General features: G+C 37.3%; 1 long non-coding RNA gene across 2 annotated transcripts in view; it reads left to right on the top strand.

Annotated features, from left to right (window-relative positions):
- The window catches only part of LOC106731508 (uncharacterized), a 153,021-nt gene that overhangs the window by 87,331 nt on the left and 49,726 nt on the right, over positions 1-15,964 (top strand). Inside the window, exons 2-3 of one of the 2 annotated variants that reach the window (XR_012906233.2) lie at positions 4,138-4,222; positions 7,856-7,963. This is a non-coding gene — a long non-coding RNA (uncharacterized LOC106731508). Of the gene's footprint in view, positions 1-4,137; positions 4,223-7,855; positions 13,742-15,964 lie in introns of those variants that run through there. The other variant, XR_012906232.2, reaches the window with a different exon arrangement.

The following is a 15,964-nucleotide window of genomic DNA, read 5'->3' as shown; positions in this document are numbered from 1 at the left end:
AGGAGTGAGAAGTAGATGTTAAAAAGTGGGAGGGAAGGGCCTAAAACACCCCTATTTCTCCCCATTGTTGATTTCAAATGTATTTGATTCTCTGTTTTCATATACCACAGTTGCCCTCATACCTTGATGTAATGAATGAATTATGTTCAATCATCTGAGTGGACAATCCAGCTTCTTCAGAAAAATGAAGCGGCCCAGTGTGTTGACCATATTGATACATATACAGATACCCATGTGAAAATTTGTCTCCCATACCTATCAAGAACTGATACTTGTTAACTTCAAGGGAACTCTTTCTTTATGGTTTCTCAGTGTTGGCATTCCTGCGGGTTATGGTATAAACATCCATTACCTTGAAAGAAACTAGAAACTGTGTTAAAAACCAAAGCAGAGAAATATACAATTTTAAAATGACAAATCACTAAAACTGAGCTGCATAATATGAAACACGCTTACTTATGCAATCCAAATTAGAATAGTGTCATGAGGCCCTCTGTATTTAACTATATTTTGAACAATAATCAATGTTTTCATTTTTGCATTAAAATATGGTACAGTTAGTGAAAAAATGAATTAACACATTTTTCTTTTCAGGGGTTCAGAAAAACATTTGCATCCAGAAATTAAATGGAATCCAAATTATGTTCTGTTGACTTTCAGATACAGGATTAGTTACAAGGTGATGCATTAAGGAATAATCCATTTATATTGTAATGTTTCTAGTATACCCACAAATAAATTCTCATATTGTAGTTGTCTGGGATCCTGTGAACCTTAATATTTTTCAAATTGGGGATCATTAGGAATGTTTTCCATCTTAGATCTATACTAATTGTGACTGTGTTGATGATACACATGATTCTACTTAAATTGAAAGTCACCGCTTACTAAAGAGGCTGAACCCTGAGTTTAAGTCCTTGGTGACTGATTTGATTAGTCCATTTGAGTGAGAATAGGGCAACACAGGGGCTATGTTAATGGAACTTAAACAATAGTCCATCACTAATCAGAGACCTGAAGGTTGAAGTGAGGTTAATTGTTATGCGGGTGGTATTTGAAAAGAAGTGTTAACTGGTGTAATGTGCTATGGGACTATAGTATTTGAACATGCAGCCTTAGGGCCAGATGTTTTGTTTAGGTTCCCAATGAAATTTAAAGCTACATAATGTACATCTCTAAACAGCAGCCTATATGATACATCACAAGAGTGACTAGTAACTGACAATAGAAATGAGCCTAGGAACAACATTCACATCCAAACCTGGTAATGGATTTCAATCCTCTCCTAAAATCTGTGGGATTGAAGCTATTTCAGCGTTCTGGTTAAAACCAATAGGCCCCAGTCCTAAAATTTGCTTCTAGATATGGTTTCAAATTACAAATCCCCTCTAAATCTCAGGAAGCTTTAAATCCAAGGTGTTGGTTTAGGCCTATAATAAAAATTTATGTTCATTGTGATTTATTAATCACAAAATAATGGGAATTATTATCTTGAGAACACAATATCCTGTTGTCAGAATACTTTGGTATCATTTTAAAGAAGTTTTATCAATACTTTTATGTTGACACATATTTAAATGCAAACATACAGTATCTTAAAATAATGTGTTATTGCCAGTTGCAGGTTTCTGAAGTGTAAATTTTTCTTACAAATATACAGAATGGCTCTTGCACCATATGATAGTAGGTATAATATCGGAGTTAACAGTTGGCAAAAGCCTGCTAGCATTACTCATACAAGTAGCTTTATTGACGTACTGCTTGGGAAGTATTTGTTTCAGTTCTGCCTACACACTGGTCACTCAAGTCACATGGTGTTGTTTCTAAATCCTGACTGAATAATTGAAAATTTATAAACAGAGAATGCAATGCAAGCTATGAATAGCAGCATGCTAATTATGTTGAACACATCCAGTTAAGAAGCAAAACTTCACATTCTGTTGATTTCAAATGTATTTGAATCTATGTTTTCATATACCACAGTTGCCCTCATACTTTCATGTAATGAATTAATGATGTTCAGTAATTTGGATGGACAGCTTGGCTTCTTCAAAACAATGAAGAGGCCCTGTCAACTATAGTGAGACATATACAAATACCCATGTAAAAATGTCTCTCTCCTGCCTACCAGTAACCAGTACAGGTTAATTGCTTGAGAGCTCTGGTTTTTTAATGACTTTTTCAACTTTAGCATCCCCATAAGTTATGGTATAAATTAGAGAAATTAGAAACAATGTTAAAATACAAAGCAGAGAAATGCATGAAAGGAAGGGCTGGAAAAATGTGTAGGCCACACAAAAATCTAGTATCAACAATGGCATTGTAAAAGTATTTAACACAATCTCATATGGAATTTACAAAGTCCTAAGTCATGCGTAAGTGCCTTATTCACTGGAATAAGGGTAAGCAATGACAGACACATAACACACTCTGGTTGTCCTTTACAAGCACTGTGTTTCCCTAATCGGAATCTCTCTATTTTTTATTTTTTGGTGAAAATAATTAGTCCTCCCATGCAAGTATTAGCAAAGTCTTTCCAAGGTATTTGGAAGGATTACTGGGTGGTGTGGACAGAACAGCTGTATGCCTTATAAAAATCAGAAATTGACAGCATTTTAACATAGCATCCAGCACACCAAATGGCTTTTTTTTTTTTTTTTTAAAAAAAGAAAACTCTATGGCTATGGGGAAGGATGGATGGATGGTCAAAATGTTGGCCATAAGCATTTTGGCTGGTGATAACAAAACACTTTCACTATGAGAAAATGATCTTTGAAAAATAAAATTAAATGATATATTGATGTGCTTGATACTACACAGCAAATGCAATTTCCTCTCCAGATATGTGTACTATCTTAGGATGCATCTATACAGCAGGGCTTAACTCAAAATAAACTACACAAATTGAGCTACGTCAGTCGTGTAGCTAATTTCGAACTAGCTTTTTTGAAATTGGGAGCATCTACACAGCACTTATTTCAAAATAGAGCACTCTTCCTTCAACTTCCCTTACTCTTCGTACAATGAGGGTTACAGAAGTCAGAGTAAGAAGACTTCCCGCTTGACAGTATTTCGACATTATTTCAAAATACGTGCCTGCTGTGTAGACACAGATGGTTATTTTGAAATAGCACTAGTTATTTCAAAATAATGTTGCTGTATAGACATGCCCTCAGGGACTTTGAAAAGAACTATCTCGAATAGCTGCTGTACATGAACAAAAGCAAGTGATAGTGAGCAAAGGGGGGGAGGAGGATATTTTGGTTTAAAATCTATTGAAGATTTCCTTTAAAATAAGATGCAAACAAACTGTTTTGTTTAGCATTGCTCTGCCTCAGATTCAAGTCCTTGTGTGAATCTGGAATATTTCTGTTTGGTAGTTTTCTGTTATTATTATGTGCAATGTAGTGATAGCCCAGTCATGGAGCAGGACCCCATTGTGCTAGGTGCTGTACTACCTAGAACAAAAAGATGGTCCCCGCCCCAAAGAGCTTACAAACGAAGGCAAGAAACAACAGTCGGATGCAGACAGACATATGGAGCATTGCTCGCTATAGCAAAGCTTTTAAGCAAGTGTTTGTCTTTAAGCATGTGAATAATCCCATTGAAATCAATGGGCTGGAAGCCCAATCTGAAGTGGCCGGAGAGCATCAGATAAAACTTTCCCTTGTGTAGGCTGCACAAAGCTAACAGTGGATATGCCACCAGCTCCACTCCTCAGCATGACCACATGCTGTGCTGAAACTCAGCTGAACGGCATAGGGGGAGGCAAGTGGGAAGAAGGATGAAGAGGGTGAGGTGGTGCTTCAGGGAGAGAGATGGGAGAGGATTGGACATGACATAGTGAAGCTTTGCTCTGGCCAATTTGTTGCTGTCAAGTTCCTGCGGGACCTTGCCCAGGCAGCATAGTTTAAAGGTTCCCCATACAATTGTAACTTACACTGAGTGGCTAAGAATCAGGCCTGCATAGAGTACCCAGGTATCCCTGATTCTTCCTCCCCTACCACACACACACTGCCAATGCTCTAGACATGTGCAGTGGAGAATCAAGCTCACTCGGACTGCTCATGTGCTTGAAGTTAAGCAAGTATTTTAAGTGCTTTTCTTGATTGGAACCTCTGGGTCTTGTGTTTTCAGGTGCTTTATTTGGCTCCAATGGCAGGGGAGGTTCTTCAGTGTCTTCCAGGAGCAGACAGGTTATTTTGAATCTCTAGATTTAATGGTGAGTGGCAATTTAGGATGTTGATGGATATTACGCACCAAATGAGTGGGACCCATAAATAACAATGGCTGATGGTGTTTCTGTTTATCTAGACCTTTCTACTCTGTACTCAGCTTACTGACTTAAAATCTTGAGGGTTTCACAGGCAAAGAGAAAGATAAGCATGCTTCCCCAATGAAACAGCACTAATTTTACCAGTGGTAGCAGTGCTAGTTATATTGGTATGGAAACAATTCTAAACCTCATTTCACTCCTCTAATGATTGCTGCAAAACGTGTTCAAAAATGATACCAATGGCAATCAATGGAACAAATAATGCATGTGCTTTCTCCAAAACATAGATTTTTCCTCACAAAAAGGCGAAATCCAGTGTGAATATGGAGCTACTGCAGCTACCTCCAGTATATGCTAGCAGTGCCTTAAATATAACATTTAGCTCTCTGCTTGTACTATTCATCTGCACTGAAGGTAGTATGCTTGCCTCTGTAATAAACAAGTTTAGTCTTTTCCACCATTGCTCTTTGAGTTTCATGGCTGTTCCTACCCCAGCCCACCACATTTGTCTCCTTGAAGTCGAGCACATTCAACACTTATCAGGGTCAGGCACTATGACATGAAAGATAATCTCATATCTATAAATATATTTGCTACATTATTGCTTAGTCAAAACCTCCACTGAATTCAGGAGAGTGAAAAAAATTGCAGAATTTGACTAAAAATGTTCTTGTTGGCAAATGTAATGTTTAATGAACGAGTCAGAATGTTTAACTTCTTCATGGGAATGGGGAATGCACGGATAACTAAAGTGATCCCCACCAGAACCTGTCCTCTTTCTACCTTCTTTCCATCTTTAAGAAACTTTAAAATAAAAGTTAATTTTAAAATGTTAAATTTCAGAGGATATGTCATTGCTGATTTGCTGATTTTATTTTGAAGAAGGGAACAGAATCTTCCAGCAGCTGTGCAGATTTTTGTATTAAAAGTGATTTATAAAAATTGTCCTGATTACCTGTACAGTCCTTGATATACTCAGCACATGGCTTATTACAGCTTTGATTAATTATCCAGAACTAGTAAAACCTTTAAAATTCTTTAACTACAAGAGCTAATTAAATGTACACAATTCCATTTGAGCCAGGTATACTTTGAGTGGTTCATTTTATGTTAAATGGTCCTCTTTTTGTAACACAATCAGCACATGTCCAGTAATGAATTAATTTTTAGCAGCTGCACTATATTTACTGTTTCTCACTTACTTTTGTCTGATCTGCTTGTATTTTCAGGTAGTGTAAAATACCCACATTACACCAAGCAAAACAAACTTGAAAGAAATCTTCCAAAACTACAGTGTGTGTTCTATATGAATCAGATTATTTAGGGTTTTAAAAACAGCCTTTAAAGATTCCATTTAAATCCCCAAATTGCAATCTGTAATTTAAACAAACCTTTCCCTGAGGTGAAGTAAACATGTGCTGGACAGCAGATATTTCTAAACATGCCAGCTTGCCCACTATATGGCCAAATTGTTTATTCAACTGAAGCTTGGACAAGAGCCACCACATCAGTGTCACAGTCTCTCAGCACATGTGAAGAAAATACACGCGATACATAGCAAATTAGGTGTCATGCTCTAGAAGGAGTGGTGATTTGCCACTTTTAGCAATGCTCTTTTACTGTCAGCAGTGGCTTTGAGAAAAGCATTAGAGATTCTTGTCACAGATGTTTCTTTCATAAACTGTTGTGGGAGAATGACATTCTGCAAAAATGGTTTACTACTCTGCTTTCTTCTCTTGGGAAAAACAATGTGCGCTACTCAGCCTAGCCAAATGGGCTTGAGGAACGTTCCTCATTTATACCACAATAGCATTAAGGATCATGACATTTACAGAGCTGATCTCAGAGACTCTGTTGGCAAATGTACAGTGCAGAGGTATTTATCCAAAGTGTGTGCCACTGATTTTTTTTTCTGTTGCATTAGTTAAGTGGGGTGAAACTGGCCAGTTGGGTGTTGAAAACTCAGACAATAAAAAAGGACTGAGCGTACACACCATGCATTAAGTGAATGGTTCACACTGGCTTTGAGTGATTAATCACCTTAAAAAAAAACTAACACACCACTACTACAGTATTTAAAGCTAAAAATCCCCTTTAATTTACTCCAAGTTACAACTTTGCAAACATGAAACTAGATCATTCTGATATCAAAATAACTCTTTGATAGGAGAGTTATTTAAAGTTTGTTTATATCTAGACTGAGAAGGAGACAATGATCTATTTTTAAGTCAGAAACTTTACTTACAAACATCTCAGAATGAAAATTTTCCAAATTCAAGTTGAAAGCTGTAATTTGAATATGTGCTCTGATTTTTTAAAAATAGTTTTTATAGCAACAGCAATATCATATGGTGTTTTTCCATATTGTAATTTGTAAGTCAGACACAAGTTATTCACACCACACTAATTTTCATACTTTATATAATGTTAATTAAGCAAAAAATAAAACAATATCTTAATAATGTCATAAATTTTCCCATTTTGCACTGTTTATTTTAAAGTAAGCTTTTTCCTACCCAATCCCATATTCCTGCAGTAGAATAAGAGCAGGTAGGAGCAGAGAGAGGGACATAAAATGATGGGATAGGGAGTAGTGTGGAGGTTCAGGAAGTCCATGTGCATGCTCCAGCCGTGCATCCAAATGTTTTGGCATTGAAAAATGGTTTGCACATTGAAAGCAGGACACAATTACTGCTAAAGTAGTGTGCCCCAATTTACCAATGCATACCTTCTTCTCTGAATACAGCGAGAAGTCCTGTGGCACCTTAAAGACCAACACATTTATTTGGGCATAAGCTTTCGTGGGTAAAAATCATTCTGCATCTGATGAAGTAGATTTTACCCACCAAAGCTTATGCCCAAATTCATCTGTTAGTCTTTAAGGTGTCACAGAACTCTTCATTGTTTTTGCAGATACATGCCTGCACTTCTGAGACTTGTCTGATGAGAATGCCGTAGAATGAAAGAAATAATTTCCCGCACAATTTTTCCTGCTCTATGGGCTTTTCTGTGGGATCACTGATATACAGCATTGTATTTTTATTTATTTGTTTGTTAGTTAATTGTATTTAATATGCTGAATTTAATACTAATAGGAAATAATTGCATGCAAATGGTGCCACAGCCTTCTCCACAGCAATGTACCTCAGGCTTGATTTAAAACAAACAAACCAACCCTACCGAAACAAAGCACTATGCTGGACATACAATTCTCTCCCTGGAGAAAGGATGGGGGAGAGAATGAACTACCCTGACAGCTGTTGTTCATGAGGCAAGGCATGTGAGGTAATATTTTTTTACTGGACCAAGTTCCGTTGGTCATACAGACAAGCTTTCAAGCTTGCATGCGTTCATGTCACCGGATGCACTATTGGAAAGGGCTTAGGGTCACTGTAGTGATGAGCAAGGTAAATTCATTGGGGCAGGAACTGTGTTTGGTCTGTGGTTGTTCAACACTTACCATAATTGGGCCTTAGTCCATGACTAGGGGTCCAAGGTTTTACTGCATTATCAACTTCTCTCTCTCTCTCTCTCTCTCTCTCTCTCTCTCTCTCTATTTCTCTCTCTCTGTCTCTCTAGATTTGCATCTCTCTTGATATTCTGTACCTTGGACTCATGCCAAATTGTGTGGTGGCCCTGTTATTTACACAAATGTTTTCTAGAAGACGAGCATTCCTCACCACAAAGGTCAGATTTTACTTTACACTACTGTTAGAATAATGCCTCTATAATGACAACAAAGTTACTTAAGATGAAGGTTTAGATGTTGGAACCCTTATTCACACTGATGTGCATGAGAAAATGCACATTAGCATGAGAAAAGTTTGCACAATTTAGTCCTGGATACTCTGTTGTAACTAATAGCAAAATTTGGTCCAAGATCTCCAAAAGGAAAGGGCTAGTGTAAATAATTATTTAAAGCACCTTTTTCTTCCCTTGATTAAGTGTTAATTTAGAAGGGTTTCACTATATTTCAGCATACATAACCCTGCAGTTCTGTATGATTAGGTTCATGAAACTGGTATGTGCTCTTTTTTACAGGTTGTTTATGTACACACATATACGCACACGCACACACACAAGTTTAAAAATCTTCTATTTGAATAATAGAAAGACTCATTTAATTTGCAGCTTTGACTGTATTCAGTCTTTATATACACAGTTAGACTGAAAAATCTATGTCTTAGTTTCTAAGTTGGCATGATTCCCAGATTGCAATGTGGTAAAACTTTCGGCATATTAAACAAATGACAAGAATTTCATGCAAGAGCAGCTTCTATAGAGTATCCATGTACTCTATATCTTTCTTTTCTTCACCATTCATGTATTCAGATTTTGGTTTATTTTGCCATGTAAATGTCAACAAGTTTGATTAAGTGTAAACAAGGATTTAGAATTTATCTTTCAGAGGCATCTCACAGCAGAAGGGACATTCAATAAAAAAGAAGGCGCTGCAGTATTAAACAGATTTTTTCCTCGAAAGCAGAATTTCTAGAATTCTGTGGCATTTTGAGACCAACTATCTGAGCAGGGAATGATAATTCTATGGCTGTATCCTACAAAATATAACCTTGTCTGCAGGATTCTAGTTTCACAGCTATGAAACCATTCTACAACCTTGGATTCATGAAATAGTAAATCTTGCCATTGCTTATGAAGAAGAATGGCAAAAATGGACTAACTCAAGCTGTATCTAAATTTGTATATAATGTATAAAGTAAATGTACATTACTCAAGTGAAGCATGCAAGCATGAAATGCGTTGGTAAGTTTGGAATTCTGGACATAAAGTGTGAGCCATCTATGCACGGGTATCTACGTAGGTTGAAAGAATCATAGACACCAAGACGTCCGGTCAGAATACAAACACATACAAAATGAAAGCAATAGCAGAAGGTAAAATGCGACAGAAGCTGAGGTCAGGAGCAACACACAGCACATTGGACTGGCCCTGCATGACATTCTGCCCTGTTATGGCAGACTACACAACATAATATCTATTGAACTATGTGCACCTGGTGTTGCATGTGGGAACACACTATTGTTTTCTGTACTGCGCTTGCCTTTGTGCATATACTTGGGATTTATTTAGCCCATTACATTAGTATGCATAAAAAATGTTGCATAAAGGTTTGACTAAAGTGCTGAAATGATTAAAAAAGGTTCTATACAAAAGAGATCTGGCACGTTATAACTAAACAGGGCTGTTTAGCAACCTGGGAGCTGTTAAGCTGGATTCCTCCATGAACATCAGGAGTGACATCAGGCACTAACTGATGCAAAACAAACAAACAAAAAAGCTGACATACTGCTATTGGCAAACCAGGGAAAGTCTCTTTTTAAACAACCACATTTAATGACCTTTTGTATCCACTGCTGTTTCCTCTGGCAACTCTGTTTTTTAAAACATGTTAGAAATGTTTGTTATATTTTTAACATTTAAAAAAGGGTCTCACAATAGAGTGGTTCTCCTTGTGTTTCTGCTAAAGTGCCATGAAGACTATTTTTGACAGGTGACTAAGAAGAAACAAAAATTGATTAATAAATGGCTTTCAAATGATATTATTAAAAATACAGCAGCAGCAGCTAAAATATTTCCAATAATATTCTCCTTTGGCCTGGTTCCCATTGTATTTGCTGCTGTTTATTGCACATCACTGTGATTTAGCAGAACATGATGCTGACATAAAATATTGATCTGCAAGTTCAGAAGAGGGGGAATGTTTTTAAACAAAGCTGAATGAATTCTACAAGAACAACTGGACCAGATCCTCGGATGGTGGAAATTGTCTTCAGTGAAGCAAAGCCAATTTATACCAACTAGCATTCATAAACTTTAATTCAAATTCTAAATGCTGTGGAGTTTGACTGTGTTCTTGCCTTTTTTGATTTACGTGTGAACAATCCCCTTGGGGCTTTTGCCTACATGTATATTTGGGGAACTAATATGTTTCAGGTAAATGCCCAAATTCACATAAGACCAAGGTATTTTTGCCTAAACATTGTTGAAAAATTGGCCCTCACTATTTGCCATTCATTATTCATTTAAAACATTTCATTCATCTAATCTGGTAGTAGAAACAATACCGTGACTTTAAATGTAATAATACATGGTGAACCAGCCAAGTGAAAAGTTTGTGTTTGTGAATAGTCCCATTGCTTGAAATGTAAAAGCTGGTGAGTGAATTCTATAAACTGCTCATTGAATACAGTATAGAAAAGGTTAGTAAAAATCTTTGTGTCTGTAAATGTTTTGAAAATCAGAAGGAAGGGTTACATTCAGCTGATGAATTGTTTACAATAAATCATGTAACCAGATCTAGTCTAGGAGTACTATCTTCATTTTGAATGAACCCAGAGCAGGTTGATTATGTGTGTTTGCCCATCTTTTGCTGTCCTCTAAGGATTCTGTGGTTAGCTAGCCTTTTGTTGGTTGCAGAACTAACAAACCCATAACTGATCTATGTGGTAATGAAAAGGTCCAACCAATTTATGAGTGGGCACAATGCCATCCAAACAGATGGGTGTGAGTGCCAGCAGCCAAAATACCATGTAAGATTGTCAAATGCAGATATTGAGGCTGGGCATATTTCACAGCCAGGAGCATTGAATGTTGAGCCTGTGTAATTAACAGAATGTGACATCATTAAACCAGCTCTGGGCTGGATTGATTTTGAAAAATAAAATAAATACTTTGTTATGGAAGGGAGAACCTAAAAAGGTATTAACTTTCGATAGTCAGGATAAGGCAGATGAAAGCCAAAGATTCCAAATCAGAGACCACAGGTTTACTTTTCACAGAGTTCATGGCCCTATGCCAGATTTAGGTATTCCAGGACCTGTGTATAATGAATAGCATTCTAAAGGGAGTGAAAGATGAGGTGTCAACTCATCTGAATTCACCATACTCTGCTTTTGCCTTTCCAGTAGACATTAGAGCTGTAAATCTTTCTTCCTTAACCAAAATTTGCCAGAGTAAGAGTAAATAGGATATTCTCAGAACAAAGCTTTTGTTGATTAAACAACAGTCATTTGATCCTAAAACCCCCCCAATATATTTTCATATTATATTTAAATTCTATGAATTTTACAACAGCAATTATGAATTACAATCATCCACCAAATACAAAAATCCATTATTTGCTCAGGTCTACTGCCACCTTCCCCTGAAGATTTGCCATGAGTGAATAGGTTTAAACATTGCTTATGTTTAAGAGGAAGCTGCATGAAGTATGTATTGAGTTAGATGTCCCCTTGTTGTATTGTCCAGGCTCCTCACTGGCCTGAGGAACTTCCTGTGATGGACAGGGAGCTGCTTAGCAATAATTAATGAATATTGCATGTTGACTGGTTTATTGGAATGTTTACTGTACTAATTTATTGGTTTAGTTTAAAAGAGGTCTGTTAGGACAAAAAGTAGTAAGGAAAAAATGGCTCTAGATAAACAGCCTCCTGGCAAACACTTGAGAAGAGCCATTGACTCTGAGGATTTTGGTTTGATGTCCTGCCGTCCCCTGCATTGGGCCACAAGGGCCAAAGCCCAGGAACTGAGAAGAACAGGGACTCTAGTTCTGTTAAAAACTCCCTTTCCAGAGAGAAGGCATTTGTTGTGCAGGAAAAGTGAGTGAGACAGGAATCCAATGAGGTGTGTGAAGAAGTTAAGCCTGTACAGGTCACCATGGTAAGGCTTTAGATGAGGTAGACAAGCATTACCTGAAGTCTACCCATCTTAGGAGGCTTCTCTACCCCCATTGCATTTGGAATGGTGGGGTGCAGAGTTCCCTCTAAACTGGGCAGCAGATCAGCTTCACAGGCGATTAATCAGCCCCACCTAGTCAGAGGCTCAGAGCTCTGAGCAGTGAGCTGACTGACTGGGGGGGGAGGAGGGGAAAGGGAGGGGGCTGATTAATCACCTGTGAAGCTGTGCTGTGGAGAGGAAACACTGGTGGGAAGTGTTTAAATTGAGTGCCACAGGCTGTGACTAAGAGTGCTGCACACCATCACCACCTATTGGCCACTAAAGCAGAATGCAGCCAACCCAGCTTCTGTCCCAGCCAGCTCCAGTGCTCATGCTGCTGATGGTCTGCCTATTCTACTCTTCATTTCTGCACTTCCAGTACAGATCACCAAGTGGGTGTGGCCCTTAGGCTAAACATGGAGGCTGTATTTACCCTTTGTGCTAATTATTGTGCATTCCTCAGGATCACCAGCCCAAACATTGTGATTCAGGTCCAGACCCCACCAAAGCATGAAATTGGCTAAAAAAGATAATGAGATTAAAACAAAAATAATGAACTTGAGTTGGTTGGTTGGTTGGTTATTTTTAGCCTTTGGAGTTCTGAGCCTTTAAGTTTCACGTTTTCAAGACTTTTTCAAAACCATACAGGCTTAGAAACTTAATTAAAAAAAGCAAGCAAGCAAGCAACCTAAGATTCCTTATATAATCACTTGTCTCCATGAGCTGGGGCTCCAAGGAAAAATATGAACTTGTGATACTCACAATGAAATCACAAGAGCTTGCAAAAGTGGTTCTTCAGTCTTGTGCTAGGGAGCCAGGGATGTATGTGTGTGTCCAGCTTCCTATGTAAAGAAAACTATTTGTGTTCACTGTATTGAATAGACACTACAAAAACCAACAAGAAAGCCCATCCCACCAGCCTGGGATAAGTTGCTGAAGAATGCTGGGTAAAGGTAGTAAGTCAACTTGGGATCTATGTTGACCATTTAAAAAACAAAACATAGTATTCAACTGATTGTTAAAACGTTTCTTTTTATAAATATGGCATCTTTTAATAACATTACAACACTACTGGATGAAAGCATAACAACATACCCATAGCCTGTATTAATAAACTGCAAATAATGACAATAAGGATTTGTTGCCTAAAACTAATCCAATGAATATTTAGTATTATCATATATTATTAGTTATAACCACACAGGGCCCTGTTCCTCCCACATTAGTTTATTTTTAATGGAGGTTGGGGGGGAATATGAAAGTTAATCAAGACTATTTAAAAAAAAACAGTAAAGATGATTTTACACTTTACAATATCGTCACTCCCCACAACAGCTAAAGACACTGCCTTTGGCATTTTAATTCACAACCCTCTCTGTAAGGGCTAATATTTTGATAATATCACTTTACCCAGGTATATTTTGATACTTTATCTATAAGGCCTGCCGATCCTGCCACTGTTTCTCATCCTGTTTATTACCTTATTTCTGGAATAGTCTAATTGTTTTCAGCAGACCTTAAACACATGTATGTGTAATGGATATATTCATATTTGTTTGCTAGGATGTCTAGTATTTTAAGTAGAGAGTGTGGATAATGCCAGTTTTTCTGGATAATCTTCAGGCAATATCAAAACCACTGCAAACAATTTGTTTCAATAGTGTGAGTTTACTAACACTCAGACCAAATTCATTTCTGTTATGTAACTGCTTTCCCACAGAAATCAGTGTTTGGGGGCTGGGTGGGGAGGGCCTCCATATAACTGGCCATGCTGTTTAATACACGACTTGTATTTGTTTCTTGAAATGTTTAAAAACTAGATTAAAACATTGTATGTTAAAGTAGTATTCGTGTTGTTTATCTCTGTGGATTTCAGTTAATTATCCAGTCATGCACAGTTATGCATCGGATGATAGTCAGAGTATGGCATTTTTGAGGCCAATTGCCTCACCATTGAACTTGTCTTTTTATGGCCCACCTGTCTTGATGTAATTTATACTTTTTCATGATGAAGCTTTTTCGTAGTAACTTCTCCAACAGAAAGATTGTCTTTTGTAAATATTTAGCCATAAGCGTGTAACTGCTCTGGAGCAATGATCTTTAACACACAAAGTGCTTGGCTTTTATTAATAGTCCTATAACAAACATGAAACATCGTCAAAACAGAGAATCAGTTTTCTATGTCTCCTTGTTATTATTTCATTTGAGCTAAATAAGAATAGGGCTAGCAGATGAGTTATTCATGTGAAGGTTGGAAGAAATATCACTGTAGGTTCCAGAACCCCTGCAGGGTTCCACAGATTTTACCAAAATATTTTTGTAGATTCCTATTGTTTTTTTTTTACTTAAAAATATGGCTGAACTGAATGAAATGAATAGGCCTCTTTCAAGAGTAAAAAAAAAATTCAATTTCATTGCCCAGCATGTAACATTTTTCTGTGTGTTTCAAATATGCTGTAAAACTAGATCTCCATGTCTTTTTAATAGAGAAACTTAGCACTTTGAAAAATCAGACAAATACAAGAAGACTGAAGATGATTCAGCTGTCTATGTTATGATGCTATTATTTTTGCACTCTGTTCACACTGTTTTGTTTTTAGTAAACCTTGCTTTAATAGTGAAGAAAATGTAAGCTTTTATAATTAACTTCTAACTTACATCACAAATGGAATAAAATCCATAACGTACTAAATATGTGGGTACATCTGAAAAACAAATAAGTCCTTTTGAACTGATGTGGCTCAGTGCATGTGGTCAGTTAGATTTTATACTTCCTGTAAAGCTCTAAAGGTTATCTCCTAACAGAAACCAACAACAAACGGAGGAAAAACTAAGGCAATGTCTACACTGCAGGCTTTTGCCGGCAGAGAGAATGCTAATGAAGTGCTCATTAGCATTTGTCGTGCTCTCATTTGCATATTCTCTGCTGATGCTTTTTGCACAAAAGGTTTTTGCACGGGTCCATTTTGCGCAACCCTCCCCCCTTTTGTGCAAGGTCCTTATACCTCCTTTTTTGAGGCATAAGGATCTTGCGCAAAAGGAATTTTTTGCGCAAAACTGACCTGCCTACACTGCTTGTTTCTGCACAAAAACTTCTTGCACAAAAAGCATCACCAGAGAATATGGAAATGACAGCGTGACAAATGCTAATGAGCACTTCATTAGCATAATCTCTGCCGGCAAAAGCCTGCAGTGTAGACATAGCCTTAGAAGAGGATACTCCCATAAGTACACATTGGTAACAATTCTGTCTACCTAAGTCTGTTGATAGGACTAAATATCAATGCTATACCTAATACAAATTATTTGTAGACTAAGTCAACTTGTTACAGGCTTTCAGTGTTCTAAAGCACATTTCATACATTATTTTAGAGTCTGGGAAAAATGTGGTGTTCATATTTGTAAAGTAGCAGCTAAGTAAAAATGTACCTAGAATTAATAATATCTACCTACCGATAAACCTATGGGTAATAAAACTTTTTACAAATTTAAATTGTCTAAAAAGTTAAACAAATTTCAGTAAAACAAAACTTTCACAGCTATGATTAAAATGGCCGTCCTCAAAGGGCTGCTTTTGTTGTGAGAGGGAGAACACAAGAACATAGGAACACTTCTACTTTTTGTTCTGAACCTTTAGGGCTTCTCTGCATTTATCAAGAGATTGATGACACAGAGATCTAGTAAGGACCCACTAAATCAACTGCTGATCACACCCCTGTTGACTTCAGTACTCCACCAGGTGGTGAGGAATAAGGGAGAGTTTCTCCCATTGACCTCCTGCAGTGGGGACACTGTGGAAATTCAAACTAATGTATATCAACTTCAGCTATGCTATTCACATAGCTGGAGGTGCGTATCTTAGGTCGACTTTTTCCCCTAGTGTAGACCTGGCCTAAGTGTTAGCACTGAAACTGAACATCAAACATCTTAGATCATATTTTGCATGGAGTT

This window comes from Pelodiscus sinensis, chromosome 10 (assembly GCF_052426305.1).
Source record: "Pelodiscus sinensis isolate ZL-2025 chromosome 10, ASM5242630v1, whole genome shotgun sequence".
NCBI classification, from domain to species: Eukaryota; Metazoa; Chordata; order Testudines; family Trionychidae; genus Pelodiscus; species Pelodiscus sinensis.
Note: the sequence above shows the minus strand (reverse complement) of the source record. Positions and strands in the feature narration are given on the sequence as shown.